Genomic DNA, 26,594 nt, shown 5'->3' on the forward strand with positions numbered 1-26,594 from the left:
ATGGGACTTCATCTGAGGTCATCAGTCCCCTTGAACTTAGAACTACTTAAACCTAACCAACCTTAGGACATCACACACTTCCATGCCCGAGACATAAATACACTCCTGGAAATGGAAAAGAGAACACATTGACACCGGTGTGTCAGACCCACCATACTTACTCCGGACACTGCGAGAAGGCTGTACAAGCAACGATCACACGCACGGCACAGCGGACACACCAGGAACCGCGGTGTTGGCCGTCGAATGGCGCTAGCTGCGCAGTATTTGTGCACCGCCGCCGTCAGTGTCAGCCAGTTTGCCGTGGCATACGGAGCTCCATCGCAGTCTTTAACACTGGTAGCATGCTGCGACAGCGTGGACGTGAACCGTATGTGCAGTTGACGGACTTTGAGCGAGGGCGTATAGTGGGCATGCGGAAGGCCGGGTGGACGTACCGCCGAATTGCTCAACACGTGGGGCGTGAGGTCTCCACAGTACATCGATGTTGTCGCCAGTGGTCGGCGGAAGGTGCACGTGCCCGACGACCTGGGACCGTACCGCAGTGACGCACGGATGCACGCCAAGACCGCAGGATCCTACGCAGTTGGACTTCCCAGCAAATTAGGGACACTGTTGCTCCTGGGGTATAGGCAAGGACCGTCTCCATGAAGCTGGGCTACGGTCCCGCACACCGTTAGGCCGTCTTCCGCTGACGCCCCAACATCGTGCAGCCCGCCTCCAGTGGTGTCGCGACAGGCGTGAATGGAGGGACGAATGGAGACGTGTCGTCTTCATTGATGAGAGTCGCTTCTGCCTTGGTGCCAATGATGGGCTGCATACGACCGAGGCACACAGGGCCAACACCCGGCATAATGGTGTGGGGAGCGACCTCCTACACTGGCTGTACACCTCTGGTGATCGTCGAAGGGACACTGAATAGTGCACGGTACATCCAAACCGTCATCGAACCCATCGTTCTACCATTCCTAGACCGGCAAGGGAACTTGCTGTTCCAACAGGACAATGCACGTCCGCATGTATCCCGTGCCACCCAACGTGCTATAGAAGGTGTAAGTCAACTACCCTGGCCAGCAAGATCTCCGGATCTGTCCCCCATTGAGCATGTTTGGGACTGGATGAAGCGTCGTCTCATGCGGTCTGCACGTCCAGCACGAACGCTGGTCCAACTGAGGCGCCAGGTGGAAATGGCATGGCAAGCCGTTCCACAGGACTACATCCAGCATCTCTACGATCGTCTCCATGGGAGAATAGCAGCCTGCATTGCTGCGAAAGGTGGATATACACTGTACTAGTGCCGACATTGTGCATGCTCTGTTGCCTGTGTCTATGTGCCTGTGGTTCTGTCAGTGTGATCATGTGATGTATCTGACCCCAGGAATGTGTCAATAAAGTTTTCCCTTCTTGGGACAATGAATTCACGGTGTTCTTATTTCAATTTTCAGGAGTGTATCAAGGTCCATTGATCATTTCGCTGTGGCTTCATTTGGTAGTGGCTCACAGTGTGGGTGTGATGCATCTGGCAAGTTCAGCATCAGCAGTAGACTGCAAGTCGATCGTCTCCAACTCTACTCGCATAGTTCAGACATGGTTATTGATGACGCTAGGAGATACATCACTTGTTGATTGCCGACGTAAGTGTGGCTTCAGTTACCCATAGTGTCGACTCACGGCAACATGTGCATGTGGCCAGGAACAGAAGGTCTGTGGTTCTTTCTAAAGGTAAATGTCCTGTTGCTGGTGTTGGGCGTTCATATTATTATCTCCACTATACATGATAGTGAGTTCCTAACTATTTTACTGAGCTGAAAAGTAAATGGGGAGTGTCGTGAAGAAGTAGGTGCTCATTATTCAAGAGTTTGAATGGAAACTACGCCTGTGTTGTGCGATGCCTCTTTTCCCTTGAGAGATTGCAGCTGACTCGCTTCAAAACACAGTTCTGCCATTTATGCCTGCATCAAAAGTAAAAGCGCCCAGCCCACACTAGCTGAATGTCCTTGGTTCATTCCACCACCAGCTGGGGAGACGGCTAACCGCTCGCATCCTACTCTGCCTCACAGTCTGCTTCCTACTACAGTATTGTATATATCAAAACATTACCATGATAGCATTACACAGACAAATTTAACTGTAGAGCAATTTGATGATGTAAAATAATAAAATGTTCTGAGTTCTTATTACTATGTACAAGCTGAGGCGTACCCTAAGTGTTGCTGTGTTTCGTATGTGGGTAACGTCTCTGTCTATTCTCCTTCCCCACTCTCTTTCGCTTTCGCAACTGCATCCCATACTGCATACGTTATCTGCAAACAAAATTCTCTCAACACGAAAATAAAATATTTGAACGTACTTTAAAGGCACATTTGCTTTTATTAGCAAAAAACGTAATTATAAGTAATGAAATAAACAAAAATTTGAGCCATAGGTATAGTCTACGGCTGTGTAAATATTGTATGCAGCCGCTGGAAACATTTGAAGATTTTTCATCATCATATTATTGGCGAAAGAGGAACAGTCACCTTTTGTTATCTAGGCCTTGCACAGATCAGACGTATGTGGCACACCGCCATTAATACTACATTATTTTATCAACATAGTGGAGAGTTGCAACCAAATGGCACTCGTAATTTCATCATGTAAGTGTCCTTTAAATTGTGTTTTCGTTTCAGAACCTAGTCATTGTAAGATTGTTGGATGACTTGGCATGGCAAAAGGTTCCGTACTTTTAAGCAAAAAGTCGTGCAGCTCGATCTACCGTCGTCTTCTGGTGCTGCTTTTTTCACGAAGTCCGATTCACCACAGAGAAGAAACACGGTTAAAAAATACATGAACGGACCAGTAACGAAAATGCCAAGCTCAAGCGCCGATAGTTTGTACGAAACATATTTTACCAATCCGTAAACTTAATTGATATCTATTTAATATTCATTATTATAATTCATTTTATGGTCTCGAGCCAGGAACGAATGAGCCAAAAAAAAAAAAAAAATTACATTGGCGACTTCATGTCTGTAGGCATTGATATATGTACTATATTGTCTTCCTAACTACAAACGCTATACGAGACCGGAATACATGGAAGTAAGACAAATTACTGGATTGTATGTAGACACCTGAAATTACGCTACAATCGCGGATTCAAGGTAAGGCACCGCATCTTTACATCAGAAATCTTTCCCAAGCGCTTTGTATAATCATAGCTTGCTTGGTAGAGCTATCACAATTTTTAGTTTCCGTAGCAGTGATTTTAAGCTATATCGCGGTTTCCAAAACTATTTTTATTATTCTTGCAGTGCAACAATACAGTTTTAAGAGTTCACAATATGGTCGACTTTAGTTCTGTGTGACGTAACATTGCGTGCAGCCATTAGTATTCAAAATTCCACCATTACTTTCGACAATTAATTTACTTGTTGAGACACAGTCGCACAGCGAGATTAATTTTTACATTTATTCTGATTACCCATATGAGTTTAAAATTTTATTGTGTCATACATTACATGTGGCGTGGTACTGACCAGAAAACAATTAGCAAAGATGGAGAACCAGAGACTGCAAACACAGATCCAATACAACTCTGACATACCGATAAATAATGAAAGTGACGTAATAGTTGACTCGAATGCTACCGAGCGACACATTATTGATTATTCTGGTGACGCAAATTTACAAAATTTACCGACTGCCAGTAATATGCCTAAATCTAGTTCCGAACTAATTTTGGTGTCTGACGTCATATCTAACGACGTGACGCGGGCGAAGTAGTTGCACATCACTAGTATTGCCAGAATGTTCGATGTTATTATGAAACAAATGACACACCATAAACAGGACATTGACGCACGTATCGGCCAACATATGATGTCCATACGCGCCAATTTGTGATGTCGTGTGACGAGGGCCTCCCGTCGGGTAGACCGGTCGCTTGGTGCAAGTCTTTCGATTTGACGCCACTTCGGCGACTTGCGCGTCGATGGGGATGAAATGATGATGATTAGGAAACACAACACCCAGTCCCTGAGCGGAGAAAATCTCCGACCCAGCCGGGAATCGAACCCGGGCCCTTAGGATTGACAAACTTGCGGTGACCGCTCAGCTACCGGGGGCGGACGACATGACGAAATTAAATCAAATTTAGCTGTACTTAAAACGTCAAACGACACATTGTGTAGCCGTGTTTAGGAGATAAATAATAGATGGGACAAGTGTCCGACCTCAACGGGAAATTTTCAGAGCTTTTATTACAACATTTTTGTGGGAAGGATTATTGGACCAAACTGCTGAGGTCATCGGTCCCTAGGCTTACACACTAATTAAGCTAACTTACGCTGAGAAAACACACACACACACACACCCATGCCCAAGGAAGGACTCGAACCTCCGATGGGGGGAGCCCCACGAACCGTGACGAGACGCTTGAGACCGCACGGCTACCCCGCTCGGCCTTTCATTACAACAAGAAAACACAAAGCTGTGACAGATATCCAAGCGCAAGTGAACAATCTCAGTAAAACATACGAGACTGTAGCTACTCAGATTAAATCTTATCCGGCAGTGCATGTTGATATAAAAACGCTTATTGCCGATGTCGAAAACACGGTTGACGCAATGACACACAACAGCTTTCTGATAAAGTAAGATTACGCACTGACAACCATTTCTCATGCGTCAATTGAGAGTTCCACAGTTGGATAGAGCATAGAGACAAATATTTTGATGAGTGCTTACAAGAAAGATTGGCTGCTATTGTCCACGGCACTGTCGCGGAATTTATAAATTACAACAAACACGTAAGCAGTCAAGCAACACCATCTGGCGCTACGCAACCGAAACAGTTTGACAATTACGTACAACCACTGTGCAATGACGGGAATAGCAACCAAAGTACACAGTTTGGCAATGAACACAAGTACATTTATGACCCATACACACCGCACCCTACGTACTCACAACAACAGTATGCACCTAGACATGACACACGGCATTGCAGTCGTTATAATTATCAACAGCATTTTCCTTGCCATTCGCCATTTGAACCTCACAGTAATCATTCTGAAACGAAACTACTATAATGCCAAGGAAGAGGAGAGCCTCATAAAACACAGACAATTTCAGCCATTTATACCTGAATAAAGAACCGTACATCCTGTCACCTTTCTTAAAGCCTTCAGACATGCATTTCCTCGTACGTGCAGTGGGCGTAAGAGGATATCTTATGGCCGTCCGTAGTGGCCGTGCGGTTCTAGGCGCTACAGTCTGGAGCCGAGCGACCGCTACGGTCGCAGGTTCGAATTCTGCCTCGGGCATGGATGTGTGGGAAGTCCTTAGGTTAGTTAGGTTTAATTAGTCCTAAGTTCTAGGTGACTGATGACCTCAGAAGTGAAGTCGAATAGTGCTCAGAGCCATTTGAACCATTTGATAGCTTATGTTGTTGATTATATCCAAGGCGACGCAGATGTATGGGCGTATAATGAAGCCGACAGATGAGCCACGTACGAACAATCTCAGAGAGTCTTTTTATCTAAAGTTTGGTCACAATCTGTACAGGAACGACTTCGAAGGCAGATTGTGGATCGTGAACCATAAATCCGGAGCACGTCAATTTGCGCCGGTATTTTGAGAAAAATTTAAATATGGGACGAGCCGGTTGCACACGCGACATCCTCCGTCTATTGAAGGCAAGACTGCCATTTAATATCAAAGAGAAACTTCTGCACATCCCAGACAACGACGCAGAAGTGCTCGATTCCGTTGATATGCTTTACGAGGACCAGCGTTCCGTACGGCAAAACAATTGCTGCAATGTTTACACCAGCACCATGCAAAATACGCAGGGTAGCCAACCCAATTCCGGTGCGCCGGCTGCCGTCGGTCACGCAAGCCAACAGAATCAACCGCTTCACATACCAAATGTATATACACAACAGAACAAACATTCTCAACACAGCACAGACAACAATTATAACACTTCTTCCTCTACTGGCGGCAATCCAAATAAGAGATGATAACACAACGACCGCCACAGTTCGGAGACTGGAATAAACAATACCCAAATGTAAATATATCAAAGTAACTAGTGAGACTCCATCTCCTGGAAGATACGGAGGGGGGTGGGGGGGGCGACTTCAATTTAAATTTATTGTTTGACACACCCACTTCGCAAGGGCACAATGATTATGTATCTGACAGTTGTATAAAGCAACCAATATTATTCATAAGGTATAATCATGACGAAAACTTGTCTGATGAACTGTTACAAGAGAACACACAATGTTGTTCATCGACCAATGAAATTATTTTGGCCTCAACTACTGCTGTTGTGGGTGGTATGCCCACTACCAATGTTCTGGACACAGGAGCGCCTGTAAGTGTCTTGTACTATGATGTTTACAAGAAAATGTGTGAGTTTGAACCCGTACCAGAGTATCCTGTCCAGAAGTGTAAAATTTGATCTAGGCGCTTCAGTCTGGAGCCTCGAGACAGCTACGTCCGCAGGTTCGAATTCTGCCTGTGGCATGGATGTGTGTGATGTCCATAGGTTAGTTAGGTTTAAGTAGTTCTAAGTTCTAGGGGACTGATGACCTCAGACGTTAAGTCCCATGAGTGCTCAGAGCCATTTGAACAATTTGTAAATTTTTAACTGTCGTAGGCAATAAGCCTTCTAGGGTTAAGAAACAGGTATTTGTGATAGTCAAGGTAGGTAATGGAATCGTACAATGACCATTCCTCATCGTCCAAACCCTGGTCACTAACTGTATTTTAGGCCCAGATATATTGTGCGAGAAGGACAGCACCATTAACTTCTTCCAACGTAAACGAATACTTAGAGATAAGGGCAGTGAAATTTCAATTGACTATGAAGCACGATAAATATTGTACAGGGTAAAAGATTCAGTTAATACAGGACACTGATGATGTTGACACGCAGACACAAGCATCTGATGCCGAGTTTGAGGACCTGAAAACTTGAAATAGTTATAAGTTATCAGAAACCACAACTGTCACACATGATGAACGTAATGAACTTTATGACGTTTTGACCAAGTATATATAAGTATTTAGCAATCGACCAGGTGTAATCAACACGTATGTGTAAAAAATAGAAGTTAAACCTCGCCAGAGTTTCTTCCACAAAACCTATAATGTGCCAGTATCCCAACGACCTGCTGTGTGGCACGAGTTGACACAAATATTAGAGTGGAATATCATCGAACCTACCACGTCACCGTACTGCAGCCCTCACTAGTTGTAAAGACATCCAACAGGAATATCAGAGCTGTTTTGGATGCTCGTCCAATTAATGAGATTATTTTACCTATTCGCACGAAACCTGACAATTTTGAGGAACAACTCCAGAAATTTTTAGATTCTAAATATATTTCTACGATAGATTTGACCATTTCGTTCTGGCAAGTCCCAATCACACCAGATTCTTGAAACTATACTGCATTCATTTTCGGGGGGGGGGGGGGGGGTGGAGGGGCGAATCTATCAATTTTATGTCCTACCCTTCGGTCTGAACTCAGTTCAGGCGTGCTTATCACCGCGCTGGATACTGTGCTTGGTGATGAACTGGTTGGATCAGTTACTAACTACAATGATGACATGTTCATAGCTAGGAAGACTTGGTCTGAACACATTGATACTTCGCAAAAGATTCTGCATAAATTCGAACAAGCTGGAGTCACAGCTAATCGCAAAAAGTCGAAATTTGCTCGCAGTGAAATTAAGTATTTTGGACTTATTATTAATGCTCAAGGTATACGACTTGATCGAAGTAAGACGCAATCAGAAATTTTACTGGTCCACTGACTAGAAAGCAATTGAAATCATTCCTTGGACTTTGTTCTTTCTTTCGACGATTTTTACCACACCAACTTTTAAACAGCAAACATCTATGGAACCTACTCAAAAAGAATCAGATAAGGATATGGTCTAACCAGTGTCAGAAAGACTTTGATAGTATTAAGCATGCTTTGGTTAAAGCAAGCATTTTGGATCAGCCTCATTTTAATTTAGATTTTTGTATGACATGTGACGTCTCTAACTATGGCTAAGGCTGATGTTTGTTCCCAGTAGTAAAGAGTGGAGAACAAGAACATGTGAAAATTATCAGTTTTGCGAGCCGCACACTTCGTGAATGTGAACGCACATACTCTACCACAGAACTTGAAACACTCTCTATAGCGCGGGCATTTTGAAACATCCCCTTAGAAAATTTAATGAATTACTGTGCTGATGAACCTCTTCCGTTATTTGATTTTCAAACAGCTGACCAGAACTGAACGTACTCAGACATTTCTGTCTTTACTTACTTTGATCAACACTGAACTCACACACAATAATTTTATCGCTACGCAATCTGACTTTCAAAAATCCCTACAAATGGATGGCGTCACTAACAATAACCTATACCTTTCACAAATAACTTACCTCACAAAAATCTTCGTTACTCGAACTACTGCAATACAGCGAGCGCCAGTACTGCCAGCTAAATAAAAGATTCTAACTACTGAATGCACTAACTACTTGATAGGCATAGTTAGCAAATGAAAGATTTTGATAGAGAACAAACAATGTATTTACCTTAATAATATTTAAAAGTCGTCATATATATATTAGTTCGTGATATACAGTATTACAAATTTACTCTTTCTGATGGACACACTTCCAGATCGTCCGCTCTCAAAATTCTGCCATCTCTCCCCCCACATCCACCGCTGCTGGTGGCTCACCTCCAACTGCGCAACGCTACGCGCTGTTCACATCCAACTGTCCAACTGTCCAACACTACAATAGCGAATATTCCAACAATGCCAACCAGCCACAGACTGCACACAGCACAGCCAGTGATTTTCTTACAGAGCGCTATGTGACGTTACCAACATAAAAACCTAAATAGCCTACTTAGACTTTAAGAAATTTAATTATTATTTGTATGGTAAGCACACTGAAATTTATGCTGACAACCAAGCTCTCACATTTCTGTTAACTTGTAAGCTGGTACATCCCAGAGTACCACTTTGGGTTTTATCTTTGCAAATCTATTCCTTTGAAATTGTATATATTAAGGGTAAAGACAACGTAATTGCCGACACTTTGTCTCGTCTGCCTCAAGGCTTGAATGAGTGTAACTCTGAACTGGAGAATGTGAATGATTACCGAATACTTCTTATGCAGGATAAGCTATATGACCAGTATTGTGTCGACGTATTTAGAAAATAGCAAGTTCTGACCTGAGTGGTCACATCCCACAAGCAGTGGGGGCGTGAAATATATTCTTGGATTTCACGATTTATTCTCCAAGCGTGTTAAACTATATGCTATAAGATCTGGTACTGCCAGTGCCATCATTCGTTGTTTCTCATGTGACTATATTCCTCATGTGGGAAAACCAAAAGCTATTTTATCCGACAATGCTACATACTATACTGGGTACAAGTGGCGTAAATTGTTCAAAGAGGGTACAAGTGGCGTAAATTGCTCAAAGACAATAGTATTTAGAGTACTTCTATCTCAAGGTGTAGTCCCCAGTGTAATCCCACTGACACGTGTTCCGTGAGATTAACAGATATATAAGAACCTACATTTCTACCAAACATACCAGTTGGGTAACATATTTGTATTTATTTGAAGAGATGTACAAAACCTCATTGTTTATGGAGCTCTGTGCACTCCTAATGAGCTCATGTTCGCTCGCAAAGAAGACAACGGTTGGGCAACGCCATTATCAATACTTTCTTTTCTGCAAACAACACACGCCGAAAAGGTAAGGGAAGTCTGTGCGAACTTCACTGTCAAGAGGAAGCAGGAATTTAAAACTGGAATGTTAGTGCTCTCTTCAGCGGCGTAACGCGAAATGGCGTCTGATTAACGACGGTCCTTATATTAATGTCAGCATTCCGCATCCTGGTGCATACCTGCTCCAGCATCCTAAAACAAACAGAATTATTGGAGTATATGCTCACTGTGATCTTATATTATACCATGCTCAACAGTAAACACATCTATGGATCATACTTAAGTTATATACAACTATCAAATACACGTACTTCACAGTACTTCTACAGAGAAGCTACGTAGTATAAGAGTTTTATTTAAGATGTTCCTGTCAGCAGCAGAAGGAGAAACAAGAGATTCGTCTTCGCCGAATACTTACAGCAGCCACTTAAAATTTTAAAGCAAATTTTATGTTAACTTTAATACAGGCGTGAAGAAGATAGATATTCAGCCTACGAGATTGACTATCTGCACCATCAGTCTTCGAGCACTAACGACTGATTGACGTGAGTACTTAATCATTCTAACCCTTACACTTACACCTTGAAACTGGTTGGATACGCATCTCACCAATGAACACATACACTTACGAAAAGCTAAGGCCATGCATACACTGCACACTTACACTCGTGTCGCGAGTATTTTTTATGTATGATGCTTGCTTTTGTTATTTGCTTATCTGAAGTTGTGCACTTGGTCTTATTGGTGATGTGGGATGTCGTGTCTAATCCTTCTCTATTTCAGGTGACATCATTTGCAAAAGCAAAACATAGATCTAAACTCATAATGATTGTAAATACTGTAAACATTCTAAACTTATGTAAAGCTACATGAAAAATGTTTATATGTGACCAATCATACTTGTGTGAAGACAAGAGATACATGTTTCTATGTTTCTATAAAGCCAATATGTAACGTATTTGTATGTATTTTTACCTATGTAAAAAAACTATATGTAATGTGTTGCTTGTATTTTTCTGTACTTAGGTAAAGCTAAATGATATGTGCTCACTTGTATATGTTATCTGTACTTGTTACATGTGCCCATGTGGAAAAGTTAAGAGACTTGCATAACCTGAAACTATCTGTGGACGTTTACTATACATCGCTGAACTTGTGACTGCGAGGATATTGCTGTTCAAAACCGCATAATTGGAAAAGACTATTCATGATATGTTGCTATGTATATAGATGCGACGAACTATTTATGTCGTAAGATGTCGTGGTCTCCTTAGCTTCATTGCTTACATATTCCGCCCTCACAATCATATTCCGCACATCAAGCCGCTCCATTCGAACCCAAACTCGATAAGGTAAAGTCAATGTTGTATGAATTCATGTAAACGATATGCAAATAACAAATAAGCACACCATGGTTGAAATATTCGAGGCTGGCATACACATACACATTCCAGACACGACGGCCACAGGAGCTTTTAGTTCGAGAGAGGTAAACCACACACCGGACGACCCAGCCTATGTCGGCCGGTGACCGCCTGTGTAGCGGACAGCAGGGGCCCAAGTGAAGGGGGGGAACAACCCCCTGTTCGGCTTAAAAGCAAATTCCGCTACATTGTGGGGGAGTGGCGAGCCTACACATTCTTTACAGATAGCATGCAGTTTCAGAGATTTTCACAGGGAGACAGCAAACGCCAGAAGCCAATGCTACAGGTTTCCGGATTGGTCGTCTTAAACGAAAGGTCATTCTCCCGTTTTAGAAGAGCAATGCTGACTGGCAGACAATATTTATGACGCCTTGAGCTGAAGGAATAATGGAAGAGACCGAAAGATATACTCCTTCACATCTGGCATGCAGAGGCGCCGTTCCATTGTCGCTCTTGCAGCGAGGAACAAGTCTTTCCTCAGTACTTCACTGGCAGAGCACCTCTGTCGAGAGCGAATCGAAGTGCTACTCTATATTGAGTCCTTGCTGTATTGGCCGACACACTTATTGTGTGGTGTGAACGGACAGAATTTTAGTTTAACGCATGCGAGCGAATTTTGAGTGGCATCGCGGTGGACTGGTTATTTGACCAGTGTACCACGCCAATAGTTAGACTAGGGGCGAATAGGAATCCTTGACTTCATCAAGGCATAGGGAGAGTTTGATTGGCGAAGGTCGATCCAGATAGAACGTGAGTTATCTTACTTGTCAGCAGCGAGCGGCGCAGCCAGCAGTCATCGCAGCTTACGGTATTGTGCGCTGCAGCTATTGCGAGCCCCGTATTTCCTCCACAACAGTACACTTCACTGCATTTCACACGCGACAGCCTCGACCGTACCTAGTAACATTCTAAAGGATGATTATTCAAGTTGAGCAGACGCGCCTCTCAGCCATTCTGCCAAGTCAACAACCATCTTAAACTTTGTATAGAAATTTCATTAGTGAATCCAATACTTGAAAGGTAAATTCACATTCCGAAAAAAACCAGGATATAAATTGTTCAATTGATAACTAAAAGAGCCGGCCGGAGTGGCCAAGCGGTTCTAGGAGCTACAGTCTGAAACCGCGTGACGGCTACGGTCGCAGGTTCGAATCCTGCCTCGGGCATGGATGTGTGTGATGTCCTTAGGTTAGTTAGGTTTAAGTAAATCTAAGTTCTAGGGGACTGATGACCTCAGATGTTAAGTCCCTTAGTGCTCAGAGCCATAACTAAAAGAGCCATTGTGATTTCTCAGAATTTTTGCAAAATAAATAATAACTTTCGTTGGTTTCATGTTTTTCTGATACTAACTAGCACTACTCCGGTACCCAAGTATCCCACAAGTTAAGTAAGAAATTTTGTGAATTTTTGTGTCATTTCCTTACAGCGGACGAGTCCAGAAGATATTTATTGCTGAACGTTTTTCAGGCATTTCTCTTTAGAACGTTAGGAGTGTCTGTCTGACTTCTGTAGTAGTGTGGGAATTGCACCTTGCAGGAGCCACAGGGTAAAGAGTACATCTCAGATTAATCTGTTGCACAGAGAAGCAGAATAACAGATCAACCCCACACACTCAGAAAATGGTGACCCTGCCAGGATAGGTAAAATAGTTAAGCTTTCACGATAAGAAAGTGTTAGGATAGTTAGGTACGGCAGGTCGCAGTAGTAGCACTTTGAAGAACTTTCTTTCATGTATTAAATAGCTATATGCAAAGATTGGGATCAGAATAGATGCAGGTAGTGAAGAAAGCAGAATTGTAGGGAATAGGGCGTGTGTTATTGTGTTGGAAAATTTTGCATTTTTTTACTATTTTTGTGTAGCTGTTAGGGCATAGAATTTTCAGGTGATAGGCACAGGCGCAGAGTGACGCAGAGACACAGTGTGACGCAGCATCATATAAATTAGAATTAAGAAATAACATTTTTCTTCCTTTGCAAGCGCACTGGTAGAGATTGGAGACTGTAGCAGAGCACACAGAACATTAGCGACGTTGGTGTTGTTGGTTCAACCAACTGGTAAGTGGTCGTACAGTTTTGTAGATAGGGTTGTGGTGTGTTGAAAGAATTTCCATGTTAACGAGAGCACTAGCCAAAAGGTTACGTGAGAGACAGAAAGTAGGCAAGATGGGGGAAAATCAACCAGATAGACAGCAAGTAAACGAGCTTATTGAGAACAGGAAAGAAGGTGAATCTGAAAATAGGACAGACGGTGAATCAGAGAGTAGGACAGTCGGGGAGCTGCAGAATGAGCAGGCTCAGTTAAACTGGTATAAAGTTGAGACAGGTCAGACAGATGGGAATCGAAGGGATGAGAACATCGAATTTCCAGAATATGAAATTCCAGGTAGGGCACATTCTGAGCCATAAATAGACAGCCTACGTAGGAAATGGCAAAGATTAGAAGCGAAACGAGCACAGGAAACGCGTTTTTTTTGTCGCATATTCAGGGGCAGAATATGCGTCAATACAGGCAATGAACCGGCAGTTAGCTAACGTTCAAAGAGAAGTGGACGAGGAGGAAGAGGGGGAACATTTAGAATACGTCGAACCTATCGTACACATTCTAAATATGCCCCAACAGCAGACACAGAATTTTGCGGAGTTACGAGCGCCACGAAAAGGTTCTGTAACAGACGCAACTCTACCAGCAAACACAATACATACACAACAGAGAGGGCAGAATGCGGAGGTGTTTGCTCCACGTAATGGTTCAATGACAAACGCAACTAGTCCTCAACACAGACAGCACGGGTTATTGCAGTGATCAAACTTAGTAACGCCACAGCATAGCCCAGTAAACGACGTAACTAACCGAGTAGAAAACAATAGATCGAGAATACACAGTTCAGCAGAAGGTAGTGTTACAGGCGGCCATGGAGATGTTACAAAAAATGAATGCTAGTGTGACGAAACATAATACACAGATGACGAAACAGTACCAGGAATTGAAACAGGGTAATCGGGCTATTAAGACACAGATCCAACAGGATAATCAGGCTATTAAGACGCAGATCCAACAGGTTAAATTTCAGATTGAAGAAGGGATCGCTAGAATTGATAGTCAGATCACACAGATAAACAAAGACGTGAAAGAATCTAGAGAAAGAATTCAGGTACTAACACAAGGTCAGCAGCAATTACGTACTGACGTGGACAAGGTCCAAGTGTACATCGTAAACGTTGACAAAAAGGTGGAATGTTTTACGAAAAAAGCCACTCGAACAGCAATACAAATTTCGGAAGAACAAGCAATACAAAGCAAGGTCGCAAAGGTTGCACTCAACAAGTGGAGAACTTAAAAACAAAGATCAGTTTGAAAAGCTTCGAACAGAGTTGATACAAACTATCGAAGAAAAGATCGATACCGCTTGCACGTGTAGCGAAAGAACTGACGCGTCAATCATTAATTCAGTACACGAACACGCGCCGTCTAAGAAAGTTCAAGGAGAACCAAGGTTAGACGTAACACTCGCGCAGAAATCGAAACACAAAACCCCGATTAAAGTAATACATGACATGCCACAGGACCAGGCACAGTACCTCGAAAAACGGAACACATACATTCAGCCGATATCAATCGAAAGACAGGCAACTACCAGTAAATCCAATGACACAACATAATAGCAGCACAGGTACTACACCACGAACGACGAGAGTAGAAACACACGAACACCACTTTTGTTCACCAAATATACGATATGACGCGGATATGAGTCAGGAAATTGAGAATAGGCAGACAGGCAGTAGATTACCGGAGAATACACACGACGACACAAGCAATGGCAGATTATTTGAGTCCATGAATCAGCCACAAACCGGATTTATGAATAGCTATGATACAGACCACTTTCTTACAGTTAGAAAATTTCAACATTCCAAGGAAGAAGGCGGTAGCTTGCATGCACGCACATTCATCGACCAGTTTCATGTAGGCTTACCAAACCACTGGAGCGTAGCTCACAAACTTGACTTCATTTGTGCACACATGTCAGGGACAGTAGCAGAGCTGATACAAAAGATCATGGCTACCTGTACGTCTTACCTACAGTTCAGAACAGCATTTCTCGAAGGAGGCTAAAAACAAAATTAAATACCAGTTACTTCAGATGACACCACATGAAAACTCAGGAGAGAAAAGCGTGGTAAAATTCTTTGGTACAATGGACAAAAAGAATCGATGCCTAGAGAAACCATACAGTAACGGAGAGCTGATACGTCTTTGTAGAATGAAATTACCGGTAAAGTATCAACAGGCAATAGTAGGAAACAATGAAAATACCGAAGAATTCAAAGAGGTTTTAAGGGAACTTGAATTTATGTTTAAAGAAGACGAGGTGAAAGAAAAAAGAAAGGAAAGGGAACAACAAAATAATAATAATCGTAATCCTAACACCAATAATTTCAGGCAAGTTAACAGACAAGGACAGTGGCACAATGGAGACAATTGGCATAGAAACGATAACCAGAATAACTGGTACCGAAATACTAAGCTCTACAAACTCATAAAATAACAGTTGGAAAGGCAGTCACATCCTACAAATCCAATATCACTCCTACACTAAAATTCACATATTCCTAGCCCAAGAAGAACAGAAGAATGCAAGAAAGAAGAGAAGAACAGAAGATGCAAGATGAAGAAGGGCAGAAGACAGCAAGATACCTTTCTTTCCTATCCTACAAAGCGAATTTCTATAAACGTCTTTCCATGAACTTTGAGGCATAGCAACTACTACAACCACCTCTCCAAAAATAAACCTTGAATCGTCAAACAAATACAAGCGAACGGCAAACGGAATATTAAGGAGTACCAACCAACATTACCTAGAAATAGATTCAGCAAAATGAACAGTATTCTCCCTACCACATCATCATATCACCAAACCGAACCAGGTGTGAAGTACCAAGACGTCATGGCACAATATTGGGTGACGTCTGTCAGTAGTCCACTACAATCATCGAACTGCCATACCGTCTGAGGTGTGACAGCAAAGGAGTACAAAGACATCACTGTTTATGCTGTAAGCCACAGTCATCATCATGGGTTAAAAGTACCACTCCATGATAACAATGTCAACAAGTAAGACCCGGCATCACATGCTTGAGTGCTTCTCTCATGATTTGTGACACCCATACAAATGAGTCGACGCCTTCCAGTACTTCAGTGGGGATTGTCGAGCACAGAAACTGACGCAGCACAAAAAAAAAAAAAAAAAAAAAATTATAAGATACGAATGTAGAGTTAAGAAAAGATATGTTTGTAAAAATATTTTTCCTCTTTTGTAAAAGTTATTATTTTACTGTGTATGTAAAGTCCATAATTTATAGATTCCTTTAAAAACTTTTGTAAAGTAACTTAGTATAGTTATATAATCTCATAAAGTCATGGAAAGTCTATTTATTTCTTTTATATGTAACATTAGAAAAGGCTTTGTGCAAGATTTTCTTCTTTAAGTAACATTCAGAAACACCTTTTTGGGGTAATACTATTAATATCGAGGATAGAATTAAGAGGAAACACTTTTTCATTCTTACAAAAAAAATGACATGAAGAAAAAGATAATGCCTAAATAAATAATATAAAGTAACACAACAGAGCTTTTGCAAACATTTATGAAGCTTAACTAAAGAAAAGATATAACCACGCTAAAACATGATACACTGTACACTCACGAGTTTAGAAAAACTAATGTTGTAAAACAAATTTTTGGAAATGAAAAAGAAAAACAGACATATACTGGCAACAACAAAGAATAACAACCACTGTAAAGCCTATATTTGCGAAAATAACAAAACATAAATTGTAGAAGTAAAAAATTGAAACTATAGCTATAAAGAAATCATTAGAAAAAATTGTTAAGAATGGCTGAGAGAATTTTATTGGAAAATCTAAAAGAACAATTTTTGCCTGACTTTGTCAACGTTTTTCTCGAAATTGATAAACCCCAGACAAAAATTTTGTCAGAAGGAGGGATGTATGTAAGACTTGGTGGTCTCCTTACCTTCATTGTTTACATATTCCGCCCTCACAATCATATTCCGCACATCAAGACGCTCCATTCGAACCCAAACTTGATAAGATAAAGTCAGTGTTGTATGAATTCATGTAAATGATATGCAAATAACAACTAAGTGCACTGTGGTTGAAATACTAGAGGACGGCATACACACATACATTCCAGACACGACGGCCACAGGAGCTTTTAGTTCGAGAGAGGTAAACCACACACCGGGAGGCCGGTCCCTTCAGAGGACGACCCAGCCTATGTCGGCCGGTGACCGCCCGTGTAGCGGACAGCGTGGGCCCAAGTGAAAGAGAGGAACAACCCCCTGTTCGGCTTAAAAGCAAATTCCGCTACATTGTGGGGGAGTGGCGAGCCTACACATTCTTTACAGATAGCATGCAGTTTCAGAGATTTTCACAGGGAGACAGCATACGCCAAACGCCAATGCTACAGGTTTCTAGATTGGTCGTCTTAAACGAAACGTCATTCTCCCGTTTTTGAAGAGCAATGCTGATTGGCAGACAATATTTATGAAGCCTTCAGCTGAAGGACCGAAAGATATACTCCTTCACGTCTGGCATGGAGAGGTGCTGTTCCATTGTCGCTCTTGCAGCGAGGAACAAGTCTTTCCTCAGTACTTCACTGGCAAAGCACCTCTGTCGAGAGCGAATCGAAGTGCTACTCTATACTGAGTCCTTGCTATTAAGCGTTGATCACTGTGTTGGCCGACACACTTATTGTGCGGTGTGAACGGACAGAGCTATAGTTAAACGCCTGAGAGCGAATTTTGAGTGTCATCGCGGTGGACTGGTTATCTGACCGGTGTACCACGTCAATAGTTAGACTAGCGGCGCATAGGAATTCTTGACTTCATCAAGGCAAATGTTGTGAATTTTTGTGTCATTTCCTTACAGCGGACGACTCCAGAAGATATTTATTGCTGAAAGTTTTTCAGGCATTTCTCTTTAGAACGTTGGGAACGTCTGTCTGACTTCTGTAGTAATGTGGGGGTGGAAATTGCACCTTGCACTAGCCGCAGGGTAAAGGGTATATCTCAGATTGATCCGTTGCGCAGAGAAACAGAATAGCAGATCAACCCAACACGCTCAGAATGTTTGAAATTTGTTTACAAACTGTAAATGTAAAATCGTGTTACGAATTGTTTGTGTAAAGACTTGTCAACGGAAATTTGTTCTACGTCACAACTACTCGTGTACGAATATTTGTATATCACCTGACAAACGGAGTACGTGAAAAAACTGTTATAGTGAAGTGCTCCGACACTTTTGAGTGCATTGCAAATTGACATTTACTGCGCCGCATCTATGTATCTCTGCAAGTCTGGATAAGTTGAAGTGGTTCACTACTGCCCCTACGGTCGTTTTGTTTCAAAACGAGGAAGACCACTCGACGGGTGGAGGAATTTTGGACGAGTCCTCGGGGAGCAAAATGTTCTCTGAAATGATGGAGACACTTACCTGGCCTAAACGAGGATCGGCGCCAGAATCGTGCCCTCCCAGGTCCTGCTTTCATGCCTTCACGTACTTATGCTGTGGAATGGGAATCCTCTATCAGGCGATGTGCGACCTAGGAGAAGAAAGAAAAAAAAAGCAGAGACATCAGTCTAAATAAACAGTGGAACCAGTGAAAAAGTATAAACCGTATTACAAGTGATCGCGCACACACATCTGTAGGATAACTGCGAACAGTGACATTTAACTGCCATAAACAATACTCACCTTCACCATATATCGCATGTTTTCGGTTCATGGCACTGTAAACGACGACACGTCGTGAAAAGACGTTATATATGAAACAAAAAGACATTTGAAGCGCAATACTGCGCGAAAGAGACCATCAGCAATAAGAATTTGTAATTTCACGAGTGACGAATGTTGTAACTTTAGAATTTTGTACCTGTTTTAAATGTTAAACCACATTTGTAAAATCCATGGTGATAAATCTTGTCTATGCGACGTCTTGTGCACGTGAACACACGGACTGAGTATAATCTATGTGTCGTTTCGCAACGGCCGCGCTAGTACTTAACTTCACGCGACTGGCATAATGCCGACATAAAACTGTTATAGGCACTCGGGCCACATTTAAAATCTGTTTTGTGTAAATATTTGATATGTATATTATATATGATATATATGTGTAACTGTAGATTAACATATGAAATGTGCTTTAGAATGAGTTGCCAGCCTGCAGTGGTGTCCTTTTACCTCGCAACTCAGGGGGCAGTTTAAAGGCGCATTTGCGTGACAGTTCTTATTAGCGTAAAACGTAATTAAAGGTAATGAAATAAATAATTTTAACCATAGATATAGTCTACGGCTGTATAAATATTGTATGCATCCGTTGGAATCATTTGAAGATTTTTGATCGTCATATTATTGGCGAAAGAGGAAGAGTCACCTTTTGTTTTCTAGATCTTGTCCAGATCGGACCTCTGTGGCACACCGCCATATTAATACTACATTATTTTATTAACATACTGAAGAGTTGCAACCAAACGGCATTCATAATTACATAATGTAAGGGTTCTTTGAATTGTGTTTTTATTTCAGAATATATTGTTATTACTAACTTATGTATGTTTTATTTTTTGTCTTTAGTCATTGTAAGATATTTGGGTGACTTGGCACGGCAAAGGGTTCCTCACTTTTAAGCAAAAAGTCGTCCAGTTCGACCAACCGTCGTCTACTGCTGCTGTTTTTTCACGAAGTATGATTCACCACAGAGGGGAGAAACACGGTTAAAACATAGTGAACGGACCTTTAACGAACATGCCATGCTCAAGCGCCGATAGTCCGTACGAAACATATTTTACCAATCGGTAAACGTAATTGATATGCATTTAATATCCATTATCAAAAAAAGAGAATTAAAATACGTTAAGTCCATGAGAATCGCAGGGGAAGTCGAGCAGAGTTGCTCATTGTGTTATTCTGTACGCCACATTAAGTACGTACCTGTATATGAGAGTACTCATTTTTTACTTACGTTCTCCTTACTCTTTTTGATGAACGAGCAGCCTCATACATCTGTGCCTGTCATACCTCATTTTTACGTAATTTATCATCTGTTGTACCTCATTACTCTGCTAAGTACTGTGAAACAGCAAAAGACACATAATTTAATCATATTTTAGTATCTCGTATCTCGCGACAACCACAGAGATTACACTTTTTCCGATCGCGCACTCACAGATTCCTGAAATGACACACTTATCCATTAGAGAAAAACATAATAAGTGTATGCGCGTAAAAGAGCAATTTCATGTCTCCATCGTTATATCAGAATTAACAAAAATACTTCACGATACCAAGATGGCAACTAATACAGCTTTAGGTTCCTTTTTTGGACAGTCTTTTCTCATATTTATTCTTACACTAAAATTAAACAGCACAGTAGAAAAACATGTTTCCGGGAAAGACTGAAGACATGCTACAGATCACGTACATAAATAATTTTCATACGTTCCACAAATCTCTAAACACAACCACCGCAACAATTGTAGATACTATTGTGTTGGCAGAAGAGCCAACACCGTGTTACAACTGGAGGTCGAAATGCACGCGTCTTAGCTCACCCAGGCTGGCGTGAGGAGGGAAGAACTATACTGACGTGAGGTCTGGAACATCCCAAGGAATTAGAATTCAGAAAGCGGATGTAATTAGTTTGATACTTAACTTTAATCCGTTAATGATGAACGTCGCTCTTGACGGTACATGATTCGCAATATTATCTGTTGAGAACACATCCGTAGTAACTGAATATGGCGCCTTGCTAGGTCGTAGCAAATGACGTAGCTGAAGGCTATGCTAAACTGGCGTCCCTGCAAATGAGAGCGTATGTAGTCAGTGAATCATGGCTAGCAAAGTCGGCTGTACAACTGGGGCGAGTTCTAGGGAGTCTCTCTAGACTGAACCTGCCGTGTGGCGGCGCTCGGTCTGCAATCACTGATAGTGGCGACACGCGGGTCCGACGTATACTACCGGACCGCGGCCTATTTAAAGGCTACCACCTAGCAAGTGTGGTGTCTGGCGGTGACACCACATTCCTCCCCCGCAAATAGGCGTACGGTTGTGGCATAAGGCTTCCTCCCGCCGTGGGGAGGGCCCCATGTTGACGTATGCAACGAGGTGGGGAACCTAACAGCAGGCGAGGCTGTGCCACCCGCACCCTGCCATTCGGACCACGGGGAGCTAGGAAACGCCTGAAAACCTGCTCCAGGGTGCATGCCAACTTGCGGTATATGCGCCCGTAGAGAGACTGGAGGGGCCGAAGTTCGACCTCCATCGGAACGGGGCACCCGACGGGCGAAGACGACAGATGGTCCTGAGCGGGCAAGAGTTCCATGTCGGAGGACAACTGGTCACGGGAAGCGATCGGCGGCGCGTGACCCAGGGAGGGCCTGGCGGCTGCAGCGAAGCGTCCACTGCGGGCGTCGCCGGTGGGAGAACAGGCGGCGGCGGCGGCGGCGGCGGCGGCGCGTCGCCATGGGGGAAAATAGAAGGCAGCGTCGGTAACACCTGGGGCTGAGGCAAGCCAGTAGATGGGTCCCCGGGGCGCTGAGCGGACGGCACCGTCGCTGAAAGCAGACGGCGAGCGGCAGATCCCGTGCGACGAGAGAGGCGCAGCTGATTGAGATGCCGACGCACCTCACCAGAGGCCCCCAAAACCAGATACAGAGCGCGTCCGAGGCTGCAAAGAATGCGCCCTTCGAGCCAACGCCGTGAACCTTGATAGTGGCGATAGTAGACAACGTCGCCTGGAGCAAAAGCAGGTGTCTGCCGCGGCACAGGAACCTGATGCGGCGGATGTAGCAAGGACATCAAGGTTCGATGATGACGATCGTGGAGCAACTCAGCCGGCGAGCGACCATCTCGGGGCTCAGAGTGATACGAGGACAAAAAGAGCAATAACGCGTCCTCCCGAGAATACGACGCTTTCAACTTCAACATCTGTGACTTGAAAGTCCTGACCAATCGTTCAACGGCACCATTTGACTGTGGCGAAAACGGCGCGGACGTCAGATGTTGAATACCATTGGCCCTGCTGAATGACTGAAATTCTGCGGACATGAATTGCGGGCCATTGTCGGAAACAATAGTCTGTGGAAGACCTTCAATGCAAAAGATAGCGGATAACGCTTGGATGGTGGCAGATGACGTCGTGGAAGACATCCGGACAACAAAAGGAAAATTACTGTATGAATCTACCACAATCAACCGTAGAGGATTCCAGAATGGACCAGCAAAATCGATGTGTAAGCGTTGCCAAGGGGAAGTGGCTTTTGGCCATGCAAAGAATTTCCGCGGCGGTGCTGATTGTTGTTCGGCACACACCATGCAAGAAGAGCACATATTCGTAATCGCGGCATCGATTCCGAACCAAGTACAGTGCTGACGAGCATGTTGTTTCGTTCTCACTATACCCCTATGTCCTTGGTGGAGAAGCTTTAAGACAGAGGACTGTAACGAACGTGGTACCACGACCCTGGACTGATCATTATCAGAACGCAACAGCAAAACACCACGTCGTACAAAAAGTCTCTCCTTGTGAGCAAAAAATCGGCGAACCAACGGGTCTCCGATCCGTGAATTTGACAAGGGCCATTGCGTAGCAACAAAACGCAGAGCGGGAGCAAGGACAGGGTCGGCAGCTGTGGCCGTAGCTACACGACGAAAATCAATCGGAAACGATTCGACCACGTCATCGGTTTCCGCATCAATGAACATGCAAGCAAGTTCGGAGGAATCGAATGCCCTATCCTCATCAACAGGCAAGCGGGGCAACGAAACAGCGTTTCCGTGCTTAGCAGTGGACCGATACAAGATATCGTAGCGGTACTGCGAGAGGAAAATAGACCAGGGAATGAATTTCTGCTCTGTACATGGAGGTACAGGCTTGGTCGGATGAAAAAGCGATGTCAAAGGTTTGTGGTCTGTGATTATGGTAAAGTGACGACCATACAAGAAATCATGAAACTTTGTAACACCAAATACGAGAGCCAATGCTTCTTTATCGATCTCTGAATAATTACTTTGCGCAGACGAGAGCAATTTGGACGCAAAGGCAATAGGGCGATCGTGCGATCCATCTTTGTGCGCAAGCACAGCACCGATCCCGAAATCCGATGCAACCACCATCAACAAAAAGGGCTTCTGGGGATCGAATGGCGTAAGGCAAGTATTGGAAAGCAACGCCGATTTCAACTGCGAAAGGCGCTTTCGGAACACCCTTACGGCGTAATCGATGAAGCGGAGCCGAAATGGAAGAGGCATGTGGAACATATTTGTTATAGTAATTTATTTTTCCCAGCACACTCTGTAGCTGATTCAAATTCTGCGGCGACGGCAAGTCTTGTATGTCACGAAGGTGCGTGGGACTGGGATGTATGCCTTGGGCATTGAGTACATGGCCCAAGTATGGTAAGTCTCGAGCAAAAAACACACATTTGTCCTTCCGCAAGCGAAGACCACTTTTGTCGCAAGACCTGAAATAATGTTCTGAGATGGGCCAAATGTTCTTCTTTCGTCTTTCCTGAGATCACAATATCGTCCAGATAATTTGCTGCAGTAGGGACCGACGCACAGACAGTTTGTAGATATTGCTGAAACAATGCAGGGGCGGATGCACACCCGAATGACAGTCGTTTGAATTCATACAACCCAAGATGCTTGTTAACCACAAAAACGCGCTGGGATTCTTCATCCACCAGTATTTGCAAGTACGCATGCGAAGTTCAGAAGAACGCGAAATCCTGAAGATGGGCTAAAATTTACAGACGCGCGAAATTTGGCACGTACTTCGATGCGAGATGCCTTTAATAGGTTCCACAACGAAACATTGTCTCGAAATTTGGTAGAAAATCCGAAGAAATTCTGGTCGTATGTAAAGTACACAAGCGGCAAGACGCAGTCAATACCTTCGCTGCGCAGTGCCGATGGTACTGTTATCGACGACTGCGCCGCTAAAGCGGAGTTATTGAACGCAGTTTTCCGAAATTCCTTCACCAGGGAAGACGAATGGAATATTCCAGAATTTGAAACACGAACATCTGCTAGCATGAGTTTCTTAGAAGTAGATACCTTAGGGGTTGCGAAGCAACTCAAATCGCTTGATACGGGCAAGTCTTCAGGTCCAGATTGTATACCGATTAGGTTCCTTTCAGATTACGCTGATACTATAGCTCCCTACTTAGCACTCATATACAACCGCTCGCTCACCGATAGATCTGTACCTACAGATTGGAAAATTGCGCAGGTCGCACCAGTGTTCAAGAAGGGTAGTAGGAGTAATCCATTTAACTACAGACCTATATCATTGACGTCGGTTTGCAGTAGGGTTTTGGAGCATATACTGTATTCAAACATTATGAATCACCTCGAAGGGAACGATCTATTGACACGTAATCAACATGGCTTCAGAAAACATCGCTCTTGTGCAACGCAGCTAGCTCTTTATTCGCACGAAGTAATGGCCGCTATCGACAGGGGATCTCAAGTTGATTCCGTATTTCTAGATTTCCGGAAAGCTTTTGACACCGTTCCTCACAAGCGACTTCTAATCAAGCTGCGGAGCTATGGGGTATCGTCTCAGTTGTGCGACTGGATTCGTGATTTCCTGTCAGGAAGGTCGCAGTTCGTAGTAATAGACGGCAAATCATCGAGTAAAACTGAAGTGATATCAGGTGTTCCCCAGGGAAGCGTCCTGGGACCTCTACTGTTCCTGATCTATATAAATGACCTGGGTGACAATCTGAGCAGTTCTCTTAGGTTGTTCGCAGATGATGCTGTAATTTACCGTCTAGTAAGGTCATCCGAAGACCAGTATCAGCTGCAAAGCGATTTAGAAAAGATTGCTGTATGGTGTGTCAGGTGGCAGTTGACGCTAAATAACGAAAAGTGTGAGATGATCCACATGAGTTCCAAAAGAAATCCGTTGGAATTCGATTACTCGATAAATAGTACAATTCTCAAGGCTGTCAATTCAACTAAGTACCTGGGTGTTAAAATTACAAACAACTTCAGTTGGAAGGACCACATAGATAATATTGTCGGGAAGGCGAGCCAAAGGTTGCGTTTCATTGGCAGGACACTTAGAAGATGCAACAAGTCCACTAAAGAGACAGCTTACACTACACTCGTTCGTCCTCTGTTAGAATATTGCTGCGCGGTGTGGGATCCTTACCAGGTGGGATTGACGGAGGACATCGAGAGGGTGCAAAGAAGGGCAGCTCGTTTTGTATTATCGCGTTATAGGGGAGAGAGTGTGGCAGATATGATACACGAGTTGGGATGGAAGTCATTACAGCATAGACGTTTTTCGTCGCGGCGAGACCTTTTTACGAAATTTCAGTCACCAACTTTCTCTTCCGAATGCGAAAATATTTTGTTGAGCCCAACCTACATAGGTAGGAATGATCATCAAAATAAAATAAGAGAAATCAGAGCTCGAACAGAAAGGTTTAGGTGTTCGTTTTTCCCGCTCGCTGTTCGGGAGTGGAATAGTAGAGAGATAGTATGATTGTGGTTCGATGAACCCTCTGCCAAGCACTTAAATGTGAATTGCAGAGTAGTCATGTAGATGTACGCATCTGCAAGGTCCAACTTCGAAAAATATTTACCCGGGCACAGTTTGTCAAAAAGATCTTCCGGGCGGGTAAAGGAAAAGTTGCAATCACTAGTTGTTGATTCACTGTTGCCTTGAAGTCCACACAAAGTCTCAACTTTCCGGAAGGTTTTGGCAAAGTTACTAAGGGTGATGCCCAGAGAGAAGCCTGCACATGTTCAATTACACCTTGTGATTCCAAATCGTGTAATGTTTTTGCGACCTCATCACGCAATGCGTGGGGAACATTGCGCGCTCTGAAAAATTTCGGTTGCGCGTTTACTTTCATTTCCAAATGTGCTTCATTGTTCTTAGCGCAACCGAGGCCCGGTGCAAAAATGTCTGCAAATTCTTCACATAGACGAGAAACACTGTCGGAAGGCACAGTCTGGTTCACTGATAGGACCTGATTTACTATAGACAAGTGAAACAACTGAAATAAATCGAAACCAAACAAATTCGCTGCAGAAGAAGAACGAAGGACGTAAAATGACACAAGTTTTGTTTGTCTTTTGTATGTTGCAAGAAGGCTGCACTGTCCTAACATAGGGATTTTTGGTCCTGAATAGCTAGTTAATAGCCGGCCGCGGTGGTCTCGTGGTTCTAAGCGCGCAGTCCGGAACCGTGCGACTGCTACGGTCGCAGGTTCGAATCCTGCCTCGGGCATGGATGTGTGTGGTGTCCTTAGGTTAGTTAGGTTTAAGTAGTTCTAGAGGACTGATGAACACAGCAGTTGAGTCCCATAGTGGTCAGAGCCATTTAG

The sequence above is a fragment of the Schistocerca gregaria genome, chromosome 7, assembly GCF_023897955.1.
Source record: "Schistocerca gregaria isolate iqSchGreg1 chromosome 7, iqSchGreg1.2, whole genome shotgun sequence".
NCBI lineage: Eukaryota > Metazoa > Arthropoda > Insecta > Orthoptera > Acrididae > Schistocerca > Schistocerca gregaria.